At 49.4% G+C, this 19313-nt stretch overlaps 1 protein-coding gene across 1 annotated transcript in view; it reads right to left on the bottom strand.

Annotated features, from left to right (window-relative positions):
• Tacc2 (transforming acidic coiled-coil containing protein 2) overlaps nucleotides 1–18442 on the bottom strand; it is a 112854-nt gene extending 94412 nt beyond the window's left edge. Inside the window, exons 1-2 of the mRNA XM_026781102.1 lie at nucleotides 18314–18442; nucleotides 1963–2088 (exon numbers count right to left, since the gene is read on the bottom strand). The gene's annotated coding sequence lies outside the window, so the exon portion shown is untranslated. The remainder of the gene's footprint in view (nucleotides 1–1962; nucleotides 2089–18313) is intronic.
• Nucleotides 18443–19313: the final 871 nt, after the last annotated feature.

The following is a 19313-nucleotide window of genomic DNA, read 5'->3' as shown; positions in this document are numbered from 1 at the left end:
AAAAAAAAAAAAAAAAAAAAAAAAAACCTCAGCTGAGTCCCATGAAGAGGGGAACATTGAAATCCCTGGCCGGTGCTCACCTGCCAGGGCATCTCTGGTTCTGGGCTATGGTTTCCTGTCATCTCCCTCCGCTCCTGTTTTCCCCACACCAGGCAGACTCCCCCATGAGAGGATTTCTCTACTGCTGCCAGCTGCCTGCCCATCACCAGTAACCTGAGAGGAGTAGCCAGGGAAGGGTCAGTGCAGACATGACACAGGAGCATCCCTGTCCTCTAATCTGTGATCGAGTCCCAGTACCCCTCCTCCATTCCAGATCAGGCGCTGCAGTTCTTCCCTTGGAAGAACCCCAGACTAGTGGGGGAGACAGACTCAGATGCAGGGACCTTACAGGCTTCTAGTAAGGGCAGTGACACAGGGACAGTGGCCCCTGAGTTTAAAGGAGAAAGAGACCTGAGGCACAAGCTCCAGGATGCAAAGTCCCTTTTCTGTCCTGCTCACCTAGGCTACCTCAGTGCTACACAGGATCTGGCAAAACCCAGTGGCTTTTCTGATGAAAGTGTAAGTTAAAATATGTAAACACAGACTGCACATTGGCTTCTTGGCCGCATTGACCCGAATAATCACACAGAAAAAAAAACTATATTAATTACAACACTGGCCAATAGCTTAGGCATATTCCCAGCTGGCTCTTATATCTTAAATTAACCCATTTCTATTAATCTATGTATCATCACAAGGCTGTGCCTACTGGTAAGGTTCCAGCATCTGTCTCCTTCACCAGCTACATGGCGTCTTTTTGACTCTGCCTACTCTCTCTATATATATCTCTGCTTGAATTTCCTGCCTGGCTTTATTCTGCCCTGCCATTGGCTGAAGCAGCTTTTTTATTAACCAATGGTAATAGAACATATTCTACAAACTGTGTACAGATGGAGACTATGGATATAAACTAAGATGTGGACAGCCAGAGACTATGTCAGTTAATACTGTCAACTTGGCAGGATCTAGAACCACAGAGGAGACAAGTCTCTGGGCAGGTCTAGGAGGGACTTTCTAGATGGGTTAACTGAAAAAGGAAGGCTGACCCTAACTGGGTGGTCCTGTGCCATTAGAGGAAGCAGCAGAGTGCCGGAGTTCATCCCCCTCTGCTTCCTGGCTATGGGCACTAAGTAAGTAGCCAGCTGCTGTAACAGTCCTGTGACTGTGCCTTCTGTGCCGTGATGGATGGACCCTCAAACTGTGAGCCAAAACAAATCCTCTGCCCCGCAAGTTGCTTTTGTTGGGCATTTGTCATGGCAACAAGAAAAGCAACTAATCCAGAGATCCAAGTGTTGATGTGAATGTGCACTGTGTAATTATTTATATAGACGTGTGTGTGTGTTTGTGTGTATGTCCATGCGTGTGTTAGCCCAGTCGCAAGGCCGCTGCAAACCAAGTCTTGTCTAAATGCAAAGGCTACAGGAAAAGGGGAGGTGAAGCTGAATCCATGCCAAGTAGGAGGTAGCAAAGAACTGGGGCGTGAAGGGCAAGGAAGACGGAAGGACTGTAGGAGGCAACAGGACAGAAGACGGAGCCGAGAGTCCAGGTCTCTGTGCTGGGCAAAGGCCCAAGAACCTGGCTCCTCTTCCCACACCCTGCTGACTCCTCTGTTCTCTGATCATTGCCCAAAGAGAGAAGAAAACAAGCAGCTGGACAAGCTGATGTCCCAGCAGCCAGCGGGTAGCCAGCTCCCTAAACCAGGCCCTGAAACAGCAATACACTCTCTGGAGGGCTTCCAGTGTCCTTTCAGAGTATAACTGAGGCCAGAAGAAGCTAAGCCCTGCCACAACCTACTGTGCTTAGAACAGGTAGACAGACACTGTGAGAAATGGGTGGGTGGGTGGGGGGGGGGATGAGGGAAGAGAAGGAGGGAGAACTCATGGGACCTTGGCTCAGGCAGCCCCAGCCATGTTTCTACTGTACCTCTGGACTGTCAGATGTGTAGAGACTGAGCTGGCATTGTCACCATGATGGGAAGAGTCAGCTAAGGGTAGGTGTCCCAGGTCTGCAGGAGCAGCTGGATGGATGACATCATCAATTCCAGGGGCGCTATGGAGGGGGAAAAAAAAAAGAATCAAGAAACTCAGGAAGTTCCCAGGAGATGCAGATGTATTTTAACATCTGGCCCTAGGCAGGGCTCACACTCCCTTTCTATAACAGGAAGGAGATATCTGGGCTTCCTACAGATAGTCCAAAGATATGCTGGTCCAGGAAGAAGAGTGCTCTCTATCCATGGCTAAGCACAAGCAAGTACAGAAACCTGTAGGAGGAGGTTAGCATTTACAGATTCCACATGCAGTAGTCAAGCAGCCCCTTTGGGGTGTTGTTTTTATTACCACTTAGAAAAAAAGGCACAGGCAGGTTGAGTAACTCAAGCCTGACCTCAACAGCCACCTTCTCCATCACCACACCTGGCTGGGCCCTCAAGATGGAGGAGTAAGAGAAAGGTAAGCAGCCCCCAGTGCAAGGCCATTCCCATCTTTGAAAACCATGATTAGGAAGGAGTTTGACATTCTGCAGAACAGGAAAAGGTCACTGTAATTAGAGAGTAGGCAAAGTGGGGGCTATGGAGGGGGTAGGTTACAAGATCAGGTGGAGAAACTAGGACTTGGTCATAAGCCAAAGGATTGACCTGAAGCTTCTAACTGGTCAGGCACCAATCAGGGCCCCTGGCATGTGTATGAGTGAGAGTGGGTGGGCCCAGGAAACTTTCTAAACTACATTCTAAACAGCAGGGGGTAGGTCCATATGTATGCCCATGCATTACTATTCCCTTTGGGTCCTACCCACAATTCCAATTCCTCTGGGGCAGCCGCTGGAGCCCCATGGCTACACATGGGGGTCAGGAAGGTCATACAAGGAAAGGGGGGGGGGGGTAAAGGAGCCAGCTGGGAGGGGGAGGAATGGCCAGGATAGGTCTTTGGTGGATTACAACTTGGAGACTCCGAAATTATGGACATGATCAACTTTCTAAATATCACAAAGTCAGAGGAGAAAAACAGCCCTGGAGTTTTGGCAACACATCATAAAAGATTCAGCTTCCTTCAACACACCATGGGCTTTCCAAGATACTATTTTAGAAGATGATAACGGCTCGGAGTAAGAAGGCAGTGATCACAGAAGGTGACCAAAATGTCCAACGGTGGGGAACGGTTCATCAGATTAAGGCACAACAGATTTATTTGCAGCTGTTTGAGAATGTTGGTAGAGCTTGGGGCATCTAGGTGAAAATATTCTCATGATTAACTGGAAACTGGAAAAGTAAACGGTGGGCCACATAATCGAGCCTCATGTGGCTGTGCGCAGCAATGAAGCAAACAGCAACAGCACAAATAGGCCAGCAAGGAAGGTAAAACCTACGCCAAGGTGTTATCAGCATAATTCTTTGGCTCAAGCTAAGCAGTTTTCTTCATAGATTTGGCATCTATTTTCTAATTCTTTAAAAGATAATTTAATTATATTCTAATTTACTGTGTGTGTGCAGGTGCATGTGGTGGTCAGAACACAACTTCCAATATGGGTCTTGGGAATTGAACTCAGGTCCCCGGACTTGGCAGCTGACACCATTTGTGGCTGAGCCATCCCATGAGCCCTGTTTTCTGGTTCTATGCTGAATGAATACCACTAGTATAGTCAACATAAGAAAATATATTTAAGAGAAATTCTAGGTGTCAGGGAACAACTTAGGTCCTTGTCTTAGTGACTGCTTTGTGACCCGGGTACCATCAGAGCAACACCACTTCCAAGCTCTCACTGTCCCCGTGAAGACTTGCCCACCTCATTCTGAGACAGAAACACATCCACACTCATTCATTAGGCATCGCCCGAGAAAATGAAGGTACAAGAGAGAAGTTTCCAAAAACATACATCCACCCGACCAGAGCATGGAATGGCACTTTTCAAAGACCACTGACACTTCCCTAAGTTTTCTAAACAGAAATAGTTTCTGAGTGACAGTTTGACTAATATCCTGATCAGTTATGACGCTAGTGCACAAGCATGCTATTACATTCGAAAACTGTCGATGATGTCAGGAGGGCTGGCTTCCAGGGCAGCCCCACCTTGGGATGTCTGCCAGGTGACTGCTTGGGACTTTAGCTTTTCCATATGTATGAGTGAAGGCCTGGGCTGCACTGTAACTGTGGGGTTCCTTGCTCCAGTCAAGCCCCTTACTCTGTTTACTAACTTACCTCCCTCCTCCTGCTGCTTACATAGCTCTCTGCGTTGACAGGCTACAGGCTGGAGCATCAGTAAGCTTCCAGTAATGGTCTGGCAACCTCTTGTATAAAAAACAAAATTATGATTTGAAATACACATGTATGTGCATCTCGAGTAAGCTGAACTAATTGCTAAATATCTGTGCTTACATAGAGGTGTATATATATCAAATCTACACTGTACCACCAGCTTGGAGACCTTCCTGATTTCTGGACAGTTAGAACTTCTTATGAAACATTTCTTCAGGGGCTGAAGAGATGGCTCAGTGGTTCAGCACACCGGCTGCTCTTGTAGAAGACCTGGGTTTGGGTTCCTAGTACCCACCTAGTGGCTTGCAACCATCTGTAACTCCAATTCTGGAGGATTCAGTATCCTCTTCTGACCTCTATGGGCACCAGGCACAAATGTGGTACACACACATGCATACAGACAGACTACTCACACACATAAAACTATAAGAATTTCTTCAGCAGATTTTTGTGAGTTCAAGGCTAACCTGGACTATACAGTGAGTTCCAGGAGAGTCGGGGCTACATAAGGAGATTCTGTTTCAAAAACTATTTTTAAAAAATTATTTTTTAAAAAAGCCCCACATTTCTTCATAGATTTACTGACTGAAACTATGAAAGCTTTATAAATTCTACTAGTGGATAACGCTGAATCTAGAATAACTGAAACATTTTTCAGGGGGCAAATTTTGGTTAGAGATTTCAACCACCAGCTGCTACCATCAGCTGCCGGGCCTCCTGCAAACCTAGGCAGCGGAGGTTGAGTGGTCGCTGCGTGTGTGGGGAGCTTGTGCCAACAAGTTGCTTTTCTACAAGTCTGTGCATCACTACGACAGACCGAGGCAGCAAGGGCCCTCCCTTCAAGAGGAAGGTATTGTGAGATAGTTAACTCTTTTGGGGGCCCACCACCCAGTTTCCAAATAAATCACAGATGGAGGCTAATTCATAGTTACAAATGCCTGGCCTTGGCTTGTTTCTTGCCAGCTTTTCTTACCTTAAATTATCTCGACTGCCTTTTGCCTCTGGGTTTCTTTCCTTCTTTCCCCCTGGCTGGCTGGGTGATGGAATGGCTGGCCCCTGACATCTTCCTCTCTCTGTTCTCTGGCTCCTGTTTCTCTCTCCTCCCAGATTTCTCCTTCTATTTATTCTCTCTGCCTCCCAGTCCCGCCTATCTTCGTGCCTGTCTGGCTATTGAGCATCCAGCTCTTTATTAGGACCACCAGGTGTTTTAGACAGGCAAAGAACCAGTTTCGCAGAGTTAAACAAATGTGGCATAAACAAAAGTCACACACCTGAAATTAACATTCCAATAATAGCCCCAACAGGAATGCGTCCACGTGCTAGTGCGAAAGGGCCAGCTGACACCGCAGGCTCCACACACTTAGTACGCCCGTGCCCCATCAGCATCCTGGGGGCACCTGAGTGAATAGCATGCAGCCATACACTGCAAGCTGGTAGGCTAATCCAGAGTAAGGTGAATTCAAAATCCAAGGGATAGTTTCTCAGGTGTGGTATCTTAGTGCATCAGGGCGATGTAGCAATGCCATGAGACTAATGGCCTAGAAACCACTGCTGCATCTCTCGACTTTCTGGAGGCTGGGATTTCATAATCAAAGCCAGCAGGTCTGCGGGCTGCTGGGAGTCCTCTTCTGGGGGAAGGGCACAGGGAGCTTTCCCTGGTTCCCTGCACAGAACACTAATCCCATCCATGAAAGCTCGCCCTCATGCCTAGCCACGTCCCCAAGTCCCCACCTCCCCACCTCTATAACATCTCCACCTGAGCCTTCAAGTCGGTTCTAGCTAGTTTTATCTTGACATAAAACTAGAGTCAGGGAGAGGAAGGAGTCTCAATCGGGGGAAAAATGCCTCCATAAGACAAGACAGCAGGCAAGCCTGTAGGGCTTTTCTTAATCAGTGATTGATGTGGGAGGGCTCGGACCTTTATAGATGGGGCCACCACTGGGCTGATGGTCCTGTGTTGACAATAACAAACAAACAAACAAACAGAACACGTGGAGCAAGCCAATAAGCAGCACCACTCCACACACAGCCTCTGCATCAGCTCCTTCCTCCAGGTTCCCTCCTGGTTTGAGACCTGTCATGGCTTCCCTCAAAGGACTATGACTTCAGATATGTAAGACACATTAACCTTTTCCTCCCAAGTTGCTTTTGGACATGGTGTCTCATCAAATCAATGGTAACACTTACTAAAACAAGGTCTTAGCCTATGAATTTGGGAGGACACTGTAAGACCCTAACAAGGGGTACCCGACGAACAAGCTGTCACAGAAACCCAGGATTCTTCCAGGCCAAAAGGTTCTGGTGAGGATCTCGGGACACTCTAGGAGCAGCTGAAACACGGAAAGGGCTTCATTGGTCCAATGTGTGCAAAGAGCCTTGCAAATTAAAGATGGTTCCTCAGGCTGGAGCACAGCTCCGTGTCGGGTTCCATCCTCAGCACCATACAACAAAATGAAAGCTCCTTCCCCCTCTCCCTACTGTTTGGTTCTAAAACCACTGGTTTTCCTTCCCCTTCCTCTGGTGGACAAGAGTGGTGTGGAGGACCAAGGGCAAGGGTAGCAATGGCATAGGGAAGATCAGGGTTCTAAGGAAGTCACCAGCACAGGGAGGACAGTCAAGAAACAGCAACAGCAAGATCCAAGGTAGAACAAGCCAGGCTCTCGTGAGAAGAGGATCTGCAAGTATGAGATGTGATAGGGCTGGAGAAAAAAGGCACGGGGTTAGGCAGCGGCAATCTCCTGCAATCAGAGATTATCAATTAGTCTGGGATAGAGGCAGAGAGACGTGTGTGCCGGTGTGTGCCTGTGTGTGGACAGAGGGCCTCAAAAAGGAAAATAAGGGGCTAGGGAGATGGTTCATCAGTTAAGAGCACCGATTGTTCCTCCTGGAAAGTGGGGTTCGATCCCCAGCACCCACATGGCAGCTCACAATGAACTCTAGTCTCGTAGGATCCAAAGACCTCTGAGGGCACTCCATATGCACAGTGCACAGACACACATGCAGGGAAAACACCCATACACACAGAATAAAAATAAAGGTTAAAGAATTAATAAAAGAAAATACAGAAAGTAATAACCCATGCATCCGTATGGACTGAAATGATAACAAGGACAGATGAATCAACAAGGAGGAAGGAAAGCATCTTATTTTTATGAAGAATGGTGGAAATAAAGATGCCACCACTAAGGGCCCATCATGGAAGAAGTGAGTACAGGCCAGGCAGGGGACATGGGAGGATACTAAGGTAGGTGGGTGGTGGCGCAAAGAAGCAAATGGTAGCAAGGTCTCTAGGGCTCCTCTAACAAATGCCAACTGATCACAAAATGAAAAATGACAGCTCCATGGTGGAGATGTCTGGTAGGTTCCAGCCTTGCCAGGTATTGACCAGGGCCGCCTGCCACCACTGGGAAGGCCCCAGCTTCACTGCTGTGGAATCCCTGCTCCAAAAGGGCAGTTAGTCTCCCCACAGTGCAGACAGACTGAAGGACTTTCTCCATCAGAAAACAACTATGCTCTTTGAGGTCACGGGAAGCTGGGAAGAGGTAAGCCAGGACCCTAGGCTGAGAGAGCGTGGGCGAGTACCACACAGAGCCCAGCATAGGACTGCGCCCTGGATCTGATGGGGGAATGAACAGTGGTAGCAATACTGAGTAGATTCTGAGGATTGCTGAGGACTCCCCATTGGGTGGCTGCATTGGCACCACGCCGGAGGATGCTCCTGTTGGGAAAATGCATGCTGGAGCTCTGGAGGGCTGGGGGGTTTGGTTTGGAGGGGGGCAACTTTATGCAACTTGTTCTTGAATGGTGCATGGAGTTATAGTAAAAGATACACAGAGTGAGGGGGTGACGGGCAGAGCCTGCATGGGAAGCGATCAGCAATTGAAGAATTCGGGCGAACAGAGGGTGGGCGTTCTTTGCTCTATTCTCACAGTTTTCTTGGAACAGCAGCGTGTGCAGCAACACTTAAACAAGGGCTTCCTGAGCAAGGCCTGCAGGCAGCTGCCCAGAGCTCCGTCTGGCTCTGGAGGGCAGCACGGGCTGTGGGGAGGGCAAGATGGGCGCCTACACTGGATGGCTGGGGCTAGAGCCAGCTCTGAGCAGCCTCAGAGTGTCAGGAGAGCAGGACAGGAACCTCTCGTCTCGGGGTGCCGGATGCGTCACAGAACTATTTGCAGGCAAGTGGCGGGACGTGTGAAAGCTGACGGTCCTGTTGCTGTAGAGATAACAAAGAGAAGAAGCGAGGGAGCCCAGAATGAGCTCCCTCATCCAGGAGCCAGGTCAGGCTGGAGAGGACACAAGCCGCTGCAGAGGAGGGGGCTCAAGATGTCCTAGGGTTGGGGGAGCGGCAGAGGGAACAATCAGGGACTATTTGTGATCTGAGCATCTAATGACTTGGCAAGTTCCTAACTGCAAGCCTCAGACACAAAAACTTAGGACTTCCTGTGTCATTAGGGACTTATCTCTAACAAGGGTTAAAGATTATTTACTTAGCTCTAAAGGAAGTCCGGTTCAACTTAAATAAGTTTACATCATTCTGACTAATAGCATGGTTCCCTGGAGTTTTTCACTTTGTTGTTGACATTGCTATATTTTAAATTTTTTTTCTTTCTATTTTGAGGATCTCATGTAGCCCAGGCTGGCCTTAAATTGCCGATGTGGGCGAGAATGATCTTACCTTGAACTCCTGACCTCCTGCCTCCGCCCCCAGTGTGCTGGGATTACAGGTTAGGTACTATGGAGCCAGGTTTCCGAAGCTGGGGATTTGACTGAGGCCTTTGTGTACACCGGGCAAGCACCCACTGAGCGCCACTCTTCCCTGGCTATTCCTTCTTCTTTCTCCTAACATAAGTTGAGAATCTTACTTCGTTTTTGCAGTGGGGTCTCACCATGTTGCCCACACCAGTCCATTCTCATGCCAAGGCCGCTCGACTAGCCGGGAGTGTGGGCGTGCATCACAGAGTCAGCTAAAGTAGAACACTAACCTCAGCGCTGGGCTCCCCAGAAACTGGGCTGCACTGAAGAGAACTGGATGAGTTCTCGCAGTCAGAGCCTGGCAGCCCAGGGCAGCTCGCCTCTGCTGTCTGGGTTTCAGAAGGCATGCCAAAGACTGGCAGAACGGAAGCTTCTCTGACTGCGAATCTCCTGCAGAAGCCATAGGCCAGTTGTGAGCTAGCATGATACAGGAGGGGGAGAGGAGACTGCGTGACACCTGGAGCACACCCAGGGAATGGCCTTCCCAGAGCATCGCTCCTGCGCATCCTGGGCAAATATCTGTCCTCTGGGGAGTGAAGAGGACAGAACCCTTGCTCTGCTTCTGCCAGGATTCACTAATGTACGACTCTGGGCAAACCAAGCTGGGCTTTCTTTGTCCAGATCTGGCAGGTGAAATTGGGACAAGTTTGGCCTGGCATTCCTGTAGCCCAGGCAGAAGCGGAACTAAGATTCCTAGACCAGCAAGACAACTTGCCTAGGGTCAGGCGTGAAACTCAAGGCTGTGATGGTCCTTGACCATAATCTAGGAATGCTCGTTTTATTGTTACCAACACCCTGATGTACACGAACTTGGAAAGAGACCGACATAAACATAGCAGCTTCATTCAGAAGAACAGCTGCTCGCTAGGCCTGTGTGAGGGGCATCATCCTCCCTTGGCAAGCCTGTAGAATACGACCAAGCTGAGGCCAAGGGCACGGGAGTCAGGAAATCTCACAGCCAGCTAGGAGGGAGGGACCAGGAAGGTGCCTCCCACGGGGCCCTAAGGAAAGGGGTTTGTGGGAATGATTCTGAGGCAGAGACAGACAAACAGATAAGCAAGTCTAGCAAGGTGAAGACTTGGCCTTTGGTTAAAAAAGAAAAGAAAATAAAAATAAACACCTTTTTTAGAGAAAATTTGTACAATATCTCAGGGCTTTGCTAGCTGCTGTCTGTGATCCCTCAGAACTCCCTACAAAAGGGCAGCCATATTGCTTTACAGCAGTGGAAACCAGGTCTTGGGAATGCAATGACTTGAATTTGGGCCTCCCACCACTGACATCCTTCAGGAGCCCTGAAAGGCGCACAGCCCTGACTGGAGCACAAGCAGTCATGAGACTTCCCAGGAAACAGCAGGTCCAGAGGGGAACTTGGGACCAGAAGCGACAAAAGCAAGAATATTTCTCTCTGCTGACAAACCTCAGCTCGGAGCTCAAAAGCAAGTTTATGGGAACGTATGAATACGTGAACAAATGAACCAACCAGCGATGGTTGTACAGCCATAAGGAGCCATAGCCACAGAGGATGATATACTACAGCGTCTCATTTCAAGCTGAACTTCTGCTCAATTCAGCTATGACCTGTGCTTTTCACATCTTGTAAGGACTCAATTTTTTTTTTAAGCCTCAAATTTATTTTGCCTACTTCTGGAAAGCCCTGGGCTTTAGTACTGGGCCTTGGCTGGTGAAGAAATAAAACGCCTCTTGAGAAGCAAGTGGCTGCAAAGACCGTAAGGGCAGACTACCTCAGTCAGAACCATCCCTCTGCAATGAAGAGCGGGTTTGCTCAAAGCTCAGTCTCCCCATTTGTTACCCCGGCAACAGCAGTGGACAGACTCATAATGCCAGTCCTGAGAGCATCTATCTCTCCAGCAGGGTGCCTGGCCAGTGGGATGTGTTTCAAAGAAAAGGGTGCCGTCAGCACAAACACAGCAGGTCCTCCTTCACGCCTGCCTTCCCTGCCTGGCGTGCCTCCTCGGGCGGACACACTCCACCTTCTCCCAGGCTGTGTGAGCACCAGGAGAGCGAGGATCGAGAATGGACAGTGGACAGATGGCAGCAAGAGATGGGACTAAGGCTCACGGGCACACAGGACGTGCTCAACACAGGGCAGACCTGTCTTCACAAAGAGCAACAGCGTATACTCATGGTGGCTTGAATATGGTTCGTTTCTGCCAACCTCAGCTGGAGTGCAGTCCCCACCCAGGCATGTTAAAAGGTGGCACCAGGTGGCACCTGTGAGAGGTAATTAAGGCTCTGCCCTCAGGAGTGGATTAACCCATTTAGGCCTCTAATGGATTAGTGGATTATCTTGAGAGTGGATCTGTTATAAAAGTCAGTCTGGCTGGGCCTCTCCCATACTCCCAGTCTCTTGTCATGGGATGCCCTGCACTGGTTTGTTGCCGTGGCAATGAGAAGGCTATCACCTGATGCATCCCTTTGACCTCGGAGAGAGCCACCAATCAAAACAAACTTTTTTTTTCCTGTGTAACTCAGTGTGTGTCATTAACTGTGACACATTACTGTGTCACCAACATAAAATGAACTAAGGCATCCTTCCACCCTAGACACTCGACAGAACATTCCATCCAAGCTGTTCCAGCTCCAGATCTGAGATCTCAGATCCCATACAGGTTATGGTGGTCTCAGCAGCATCTAGTAACAGGAAGTGCAGAAGAGCCAATGGGGAACTACCTCCAGGAAGTCTGAGCAGTGAGCCACAGAGGCCTTCCTCTCCAGGGCCCCAGGCATCGTCTCACAATATGAAGATTTGGCCTGTTTGGTCTTACGGATCCCACCTAATCCAAAGAAAGCTGATCAGAAACCCAAAGCTCTAGCAGGACAGCTCCCTGGTTGGGCTGAAAAATGACAGGGGAGCAGGTCCACATTTTGGAGCAACCTCAAGAGTGAGGACGAGGAACGGGAGACAGGGTGTGACCTGCTGACCCCAGCCTTTGGCCACCCAGGAGACCCTGAAAAGGAAGGCAGGACAGCAGATGGCAGGAAGCCTTCGAATCTACAACTTAACCATCCCTCCAAACCAAGCTGTTTTGTTCCCATACCTTCCTGGTTAATGAACTCAGGTCTGGGTTTCATGAGGAACTCAGGGGAGGAGATATTCTCAGGACAAGCAGAGAGCAGCCACCACGTTTCTCAAAAGACTAAGACATATACCCTTCTAGGTCAGGCGGATAATGACACAGTTGTTCCCTAATCAAAGCAGCACAGAGCCAAGGCTCATTTAGTACCTGCAGGTCCTTCAAGTTAGGATTCCCCACCCCCACCCCACCCCTGCCACTGGGGGCTACTGTCCCACAGCACCAAATACACAGGTGCATTGCTTCTCCCAGGATACGGCACGGAATTCAAACAACGGAGGAATCGCTGGGAATTGGGTAGAGTTGGCAAGGCCCTCAAGCGGAGCCCAGAGTAAAGCTCTGACCCAGCTGGACAGTTTACTAGCCATTCGTAATCTTAAGCAAGCTCATTAAACTATTATGACCTTGTTTCTGAGGCTGCGGCCTAAGGACGAAATGCATGGAGCTCAGCTGCGAGAGTGTCTGCCTAGCTCGCATAGGCTGCGGGATCCATCCCAGCACAGAATAAAACAAACCAGTGGTGCAGGCTAGCCCTCAGGAGATGGAGGCAGGAGGAAGAAGGGCTCAAAGTTAGCCTCTGCTACACAGTGAGTTAGAGGTTAGAGGCCAGCCTGAGTTACTTGACTCTCTCTCTCTCTCTCAAAAAAAAAAAAAAAGGAAAAAGAAATAACAACAAAAATATTAAAACTGATAGAAGCCAAAATAGAATGGTGGCTACCACATAGTGATAGACATGATTGTCTGAGAGAGAGAGAGAGAACTAGACTGATATGGAAAGTAAGTACTGGGGATCTGACCACACAACAATATCACTACATCAACACTGTTGAGCTGAACACTTAGCTGTATAGTTAAGATGCAAAACTTTACGCCAAACGATTTGGCCAAATGATTTGTTTAAGCACGGTTTAAAAACATAGGTTAGCCAGGTGTGGGAACTTACACCAGTAACCTTAGCATTAGGAAGTTAGAAACAGGAAGACTGTGAGTCAGAGGCCAGCCTGGACTACAGGGCTACATACTGAGTTCCAGGTTAGCCTGGTCTATGCAATAAAATCCCCAAGTAAGGGATGGCACTCTCTTCACCATGGGTTATCAGGAGGCAGGATTGGGTCATAAATATCATTCGGATACAGGGAAGTGGCCCAAGCGAGATGATGTTCATAACGGTCTGCTCTGGCTCTTTCTGGCCACCACTTTATTCAGGCCAGAACCAACACCCCCTAACATGTTTGAACTGAGAACAGGCATTCAACTCATAAGCAATGAGCTGAAGGCGGGGCAGAGGCTTCCAGTATTTTTATGCAGACAGGAGACAACTTTGAAATTAACAACAAAACAAAGCTGTATCAGAATCACAGATTTTTCTCTGGTTCTAAAACCACACAAGCAGTAAAATTACTCAGTATTTTCTCTGTCACACAAGAAGACTGAGTTCTTGACTGAAGTAAATCCTTCCCTCACAAGTCAAGAGGGGAGTGGATCTAGTCCCTGAGGCAGGGTCTGGTCAGACCTCAAGGAGACAGACTTTGAGATATGGCAGACCACAGGACAACCTGGGAAACGGAAGGGGAACGGAGACGTAGAAGCAGCTTCGGCTAAAAGCACTGACTTTTCGCTTGGGCCTACAGCTGTCTGTCTTGGCTGCTGTAACCTCTGGATCAGATTCCTGTTCAACTGTGCAGGTAAACAGCGACTCACTTAAGGGGCACCTGTCTGAAAATTACTAATACAAAGTTGATTGGTCCTAAGTTTACTGACCCTTTCCTGGCCTCTTTCGGTGCTGAAGACACCAAGAAAGACATACAACCTTTTCCAAATGCCAGAACGAACAGCGAGCCTGAAAGGCAATCACCCCATGATGAATTGAAATGCCCCCCTCAAGGACAAGCAATCATCCCTTCCAAAACTGAACTTTCCTCCACCCCACATAGGAGTCTCCCCAGAGCTAGCAGGACCTCCCAGAACCAGATCCGACTTAGGGTTCTGGGAACATGAGCAGGTTTGTCTAGAAACACTCCTAGGCCAGGTACCTCAAGGAATGAACACAGTTCGGTCAAGGTGGAAGAGCTAGCATGGGGAAAAGGGAGCTGGACACCAAAAGCCACAGGAAGCCTGGGGCTAAGGAAGGGCCATGTGCACAATACCAGGAAGCAGGGAGAAGATGCTACTGAGCTGACCAGACAGATCTTCTTACTGTGTGCTCCCCAGGAACAGGTATGATTGATGTCCCCATGCTCTCAAGGGCCTTACATGCAAGAATGGTGAGTGGGTGCTTTTAAGTCTAAACGGCACAGACACGGAGATGACTCATAGACCTTGGGGATTTAGTATGGACTGGACAAGACCCCAAATGAGAGAAACGATGGAGCTGAAGACAGCAGAGACGTGAGCCAGGGGTGCAATGGCTTTCTCTTCCCAGCTCCTTCTGCCTAGATTTGTCCTCTGTGAGCAGAATCGGGTTACACATCCATTACTTGTGCCAGATCCAGGGAAAACATGAGGGAGTCCCCATAATTTGGGCCTAGATAGTAAGGTTAGTTAGTAGCTTCTAATGTGTGTAGCCCCCTTTGATGTGGGATGGCTCTCTGTATGCTGTGAATGTGTTTTATAGCTAGGCAGGAAATCCAAGCAGAGAGATAGGGAAAAAGAAGATAGAGTCAGAGAGATGCCAGCAGCCGCCAGGAGAAGCAAGATGTGAGGTAATGCCACGGCTATGTGGCAATACACAGATGAATAGAAATGGGTTAATTTAGTTGTAAGAGCTAGTTAAGATTAAGCCTGTGCTAATAGGCCAAACAGTTTGTAATTAATAGTAAGCCTCAGAGTGATTATTCAGGAATTGGCAGGCAGGAGAGAAACCTCCAGTTATACCCCTTGCTTACATTTTCAGTAATAACTAACAAGAAGAAGAAGAAACACAGAGTACAGGAGACACCAGGAAATCTCCAATAAACAATAAACAGGTACCTTTAACTATAAGGTAAAAATACTAACACAAATGGCTGTCCCTCTGCAAAGCACTCTACGGTATGCCAGTATCTTCACATACGTGGCTTCACCAGCATCCACCAGCATCCACAGCATCACAGAGGGGTCTACTTCACATTACCCCTACCATTAATTAAAGAGAAGAAAAAAAAAAGACTCTTAGATGGTTCACGAATCCTTCAAGGTCACACAGCTTGTAAGAGGAGAGACAGAGCTCATAAGATTGGTCTACGTCTCTAAATCCTAGGCAGTCTCTACATTGCCCAGTCTTGGGAACATTGCTCTCTCTTAACTGGCAGTCCTGAATCCATTACTTAAATGAGAAGCTGAAATCCTATACACACAGTACCCAGGGGCGGTGCTGAGCATCCCCATATCTGGAGTGGAACCTCCACCGCAGTCAATCGCTGTATTTTCTTGAGGTCATTGCTCTATTTTTAGAGGCTTTGCCTTGCAATCTTTTGTTTCCCCGGGTCTTTGTTTTCATGCCTCTCATGTCTCTCAAATGATTTCGTAATCTGTGGGATGTTTTGTCATCCTAGGGAGTTGCTGCGGCAGTGATTATTAAGGTTATAAACTAAGGACTGTGGCCTCAATGAGGCAGAGGCAGAAAAATCTCTATCACCTGGTTGGATTTCACAGACCTGGATCTCAATGGGAGAGATCAGGGGATCTGGCCCTGAAGCTTTCTCTTTCTTAGGTGTGCTCCATTGGACAGCCTCAACCATTGGTGCTGCCGGCTTCTCAAACCTTCTGATAATCGGTGCACATGAACAAGAGTCTGCCAGACCAACCCCAACCATCCAAGGACCAAATCCCAGGAAACACACACAATCAGGTATATATCCGCATGCAAATGCTCTCCACTAAGCTCTTCTTGCAGGCTGCCCTCGTCTGCACCTATGACTTGAAGCATGGCAACCATAGGCTCCTTTCCTTGCCCTCCTAAAGATTCTCTCTTGAATTCCTGTGACCTTGGCAGAGCCCTCTATGTAGGTCGCTACTGGTTGGTACTCTGAGTAGCAATTCCAGGTTGTGCAGGCCCCCCGACTCTCGCCCACCAGATGCCTACAGTGCACTCAATCACCAAGACAACCAGATATAGCCTTCTGTGTTGCGAGATATCCCTTCCAGGGAGCTTCAGCCTCAACCAAAGTCTGCCCATCAGATACAGATACTCTTGCCACCCCACCCCAGTACACACACCCTTGGAGTCTTGAAGGCCAAATTAGCATCTTATTTAATTCAACTGCCATCAACCACCCAGGGCCCTGTCACTTTATTGGAGTGGTTCTGTGAACTGGATGTGTCTTTCCTCATTCGGAGTCTGTCTCCATGGAAACAACAAACAAATAACACCAATGCAATACCAAATAAAACCAGTGAGGCTGCCTGCGGGACCTAGCACCAACAGCACCAGGTCAGGTGTCTGGGGTCCTGCACTGGAACCCCACTTTGAAGTGTGACCCTGGATAAGACCCTGGACTCCTTTGACAATTCTTTTTCAAAACTGAAAAGGGAAACTTTGATCTTCAAGCTTCCTTCCAGTTTAAATAGTCCAAGCATTCAAAGAGACAGGGATGAGGCAGACTAATTCTGTCTAGGTCTCACAGGGGCCCAACATTTGACCTGCAGACTCCCGTAAGCAAAAATGCCTGTATATGAATGACTGGAATATACACAGGCCGTATTCCACAGACCTAGTCTGAGGCTTGAGCTAACCTCAGCGTTCTTTTTAAGACGGGTCTTGTTATGCCTTGCCGGCCGACGTCCAACACAACATCCCAAATAGCTGTGATTACAGGCACACAGCAATGCACTCAACTTGCGACCTAACATCTGAGAGAGAGCCGAAGGAGGAGGAGGAGGCCTGGAGACCGAATCCACTCTGGTGACTGTATAAGGGGGCAGCTGCTGGCCTATTTCCTGCTCCAAGTTTCCTTACAGGGAAATGCCTAGGACAGGGCTGGGTCTGTGAAGAGGAGACCCATGGGAATCCTTCCACTCACTGCCCAGCCCAGCCCAGCCCAGCCCAGCCCTAGCCTCCCTTCTAATTTCCAACTGTCAGCCTAAAAGCATGAGAGAAGACTCACCTCTGACAGCTACATGTGGTTCTGAATGGAAGTCAAAGTCATTGCTTCCTATGAAAGAATGTACTTTAGAAACCTGGCCCCCATAAGGAGATCAGAAAATGAATGGGGGAGTCCTCTCTGCTTCCTAAGAGAATTGTACTTTTCCCTGGGCTAAATCAGGCAGCAGTCTGCCCTGGGACCCTCAGTTTTCCATGTGCTGTTCAGTGGGGACCTGGGGTGGTCACAGGTGCACATGTAAGCCCATTCAGCAAGCCCCTCCTCTCTCTCCTCTTCAGTAGGCTTCTACCACCTCCCATAATGTTTCAGTTCTGTTTCAACCAGCTACCCACAAACTTCTGTCTCTGTATCTGACCCCAGAAGACAGCAGTGCCCTGTCGCCGATTTTTAAGAAAAGACCAACGCTGGACAAAGTTAGGAGAACAGCAGGCAAACAGAGGGGTGTTCCGCGACAATCACAACACTCCCGAGGCTGTGTGTGCAGGACACCCAGAGTCAGAGAACCCTGTGGCAGCCCAGCTGAGCCAAAGGACGCCTAGGGGGAAGCGAGGCTGGGTCACGTGCCGCGCTGGAGCCCAGAAGTGCACTCGGCTGTGCTGACGTAACTGTTAGAGAATTTAAAAGTCTCAAACTCGGAGGAAATCCTGTGCAGATCTTTAAGACTCATACACACGCATCTAAGTGGCTGCCAAAGGTGCCCCCAAGAGACCCGGTATGGCCAACACGAATAGGAAAAAAGAGGCCAGCGGAGACGGCATAGAGGCAGCCCCCGGACAAGAACACCCCACCCCTGCCTCAAACCTGGAGGACCCCAACACTCCGCCCACAGACGTTGACTCCTGGTGGCCCACTCAGGGGAACCAACCTCTGGGACTGACGCTTGGGTCCCGCTAGTTCCCTGACAGACACACGCCTCAGCCGGCGGGGAACACAATGTGTACTTTCAGCTACTTTCAGCTCCTACACAAGTCCCTCTTAGGAAAGCTGAAAGGAGCTTCGCAGCCCCTTCTAGCACGGCTTTGTCTGGCGGCCAAGGTCCTAGGGTCGTCTGTCTCCTCCCTGACCCCACGTGCGCCCACCGTGGCCACTGCGCACTTACCCGGACGATTGGGGCTGGCCCTCGCGTAGCTGCCTTCCTCCGGGGACGCAACTCTCAAAGAGTCCCCCAGATAGGCTGAGTCCTCCGAGCCTGGCTCGGTCCCCACCGGGTGAACCCAGGAAACGCAAACTTTCCCGGGGCAACGGCGCAGGGCGGGCGCAGGCTCCCCGAAGGGCTCGGGAAAAGTTGCAGCACAAAAGGCCAATGACTGGGAGAGCGCCGGCGACCGGGCCAGGCTCCTCCCCCAGCTCCGAGCGCTCGGGGCCAGCGCAGCCAGCTGCTCGCAGGGGCGCCCGCCGCGCTCTCCTCCCCGGCCAGGAATGTGCAGCCCGGCGCGCCCACACGCACCCAGAGACCCGCCCGAAGCGCACCGGCAGGCTAGGGACCCAGGGACAAGCCCGCTCCCGAACGCCCTGCCGACTTCTTCCAGGAGGTTTTGAGTCACAACAACTTGTTACTGTTAGTCTTTTTTCCACGGCGCTTTCCCCTGTGTGAAGGAAGGATTGGGGCGGAGTTGGTTCCTGCCTGCTTAGCGGGAGAAACCTTAGCAAGAAGTTGGAACTGGGTGGGGTGGAGACGCTACCTGGAACCACACTCTGGCCTTGTCTTCTGCCTGCCTTCCGGATGCTTAGCCACAGAAACTCTTAGTAAACCTCGTACAGCTGCTGTCCTGCCTGCTCGTTGGCTGTTGCAACTTCAAAAGCAGGCGTATTTCTAGGGACTGTGTACTTTTCTATTTGCTTTTTTGTTGTTTTGTTTTTCCTTTTAGAGTCTGAAGAGAACTCTTTCGCTTGCATCCCCTTTACACACAGAAGTGGTACTTCCCTGCCCACACCATACCTTTTCTCTGGAAATGATTGCCTCTAGACCCCACTTAGAAGAGAATGTGGCTGTATGTGGGTGTTAGGCTTCCTATTTTAAGGTTTGTGTCCAAGAAACCATTGCTCTATTTTATAGACTCAGGGACCAAAGGGCAGAAGACTCGCTGTGACTCAACACT

The sequence above is a fragment of the Microtus ochrogaster genome, chromosome 8 (assembly GCF_000317375.1).
Source record: "Microtus ochrogaster isolate Prairie Vole_2 chromosome 8, MicOch1.0, whole genome shotgun sequence".
In the NCBI taxonomy this organism is placed as follows: Eukaryota; Metazoa; Chordata; class Mammalia; order Rodentia; family Cricetidae; genus Microtus; species Microtus ochrogaster.
Note: the sequence above shows the minus strand (reverse complement) of the source record. Positions and strands in the feature narration are given on the sequence as shown.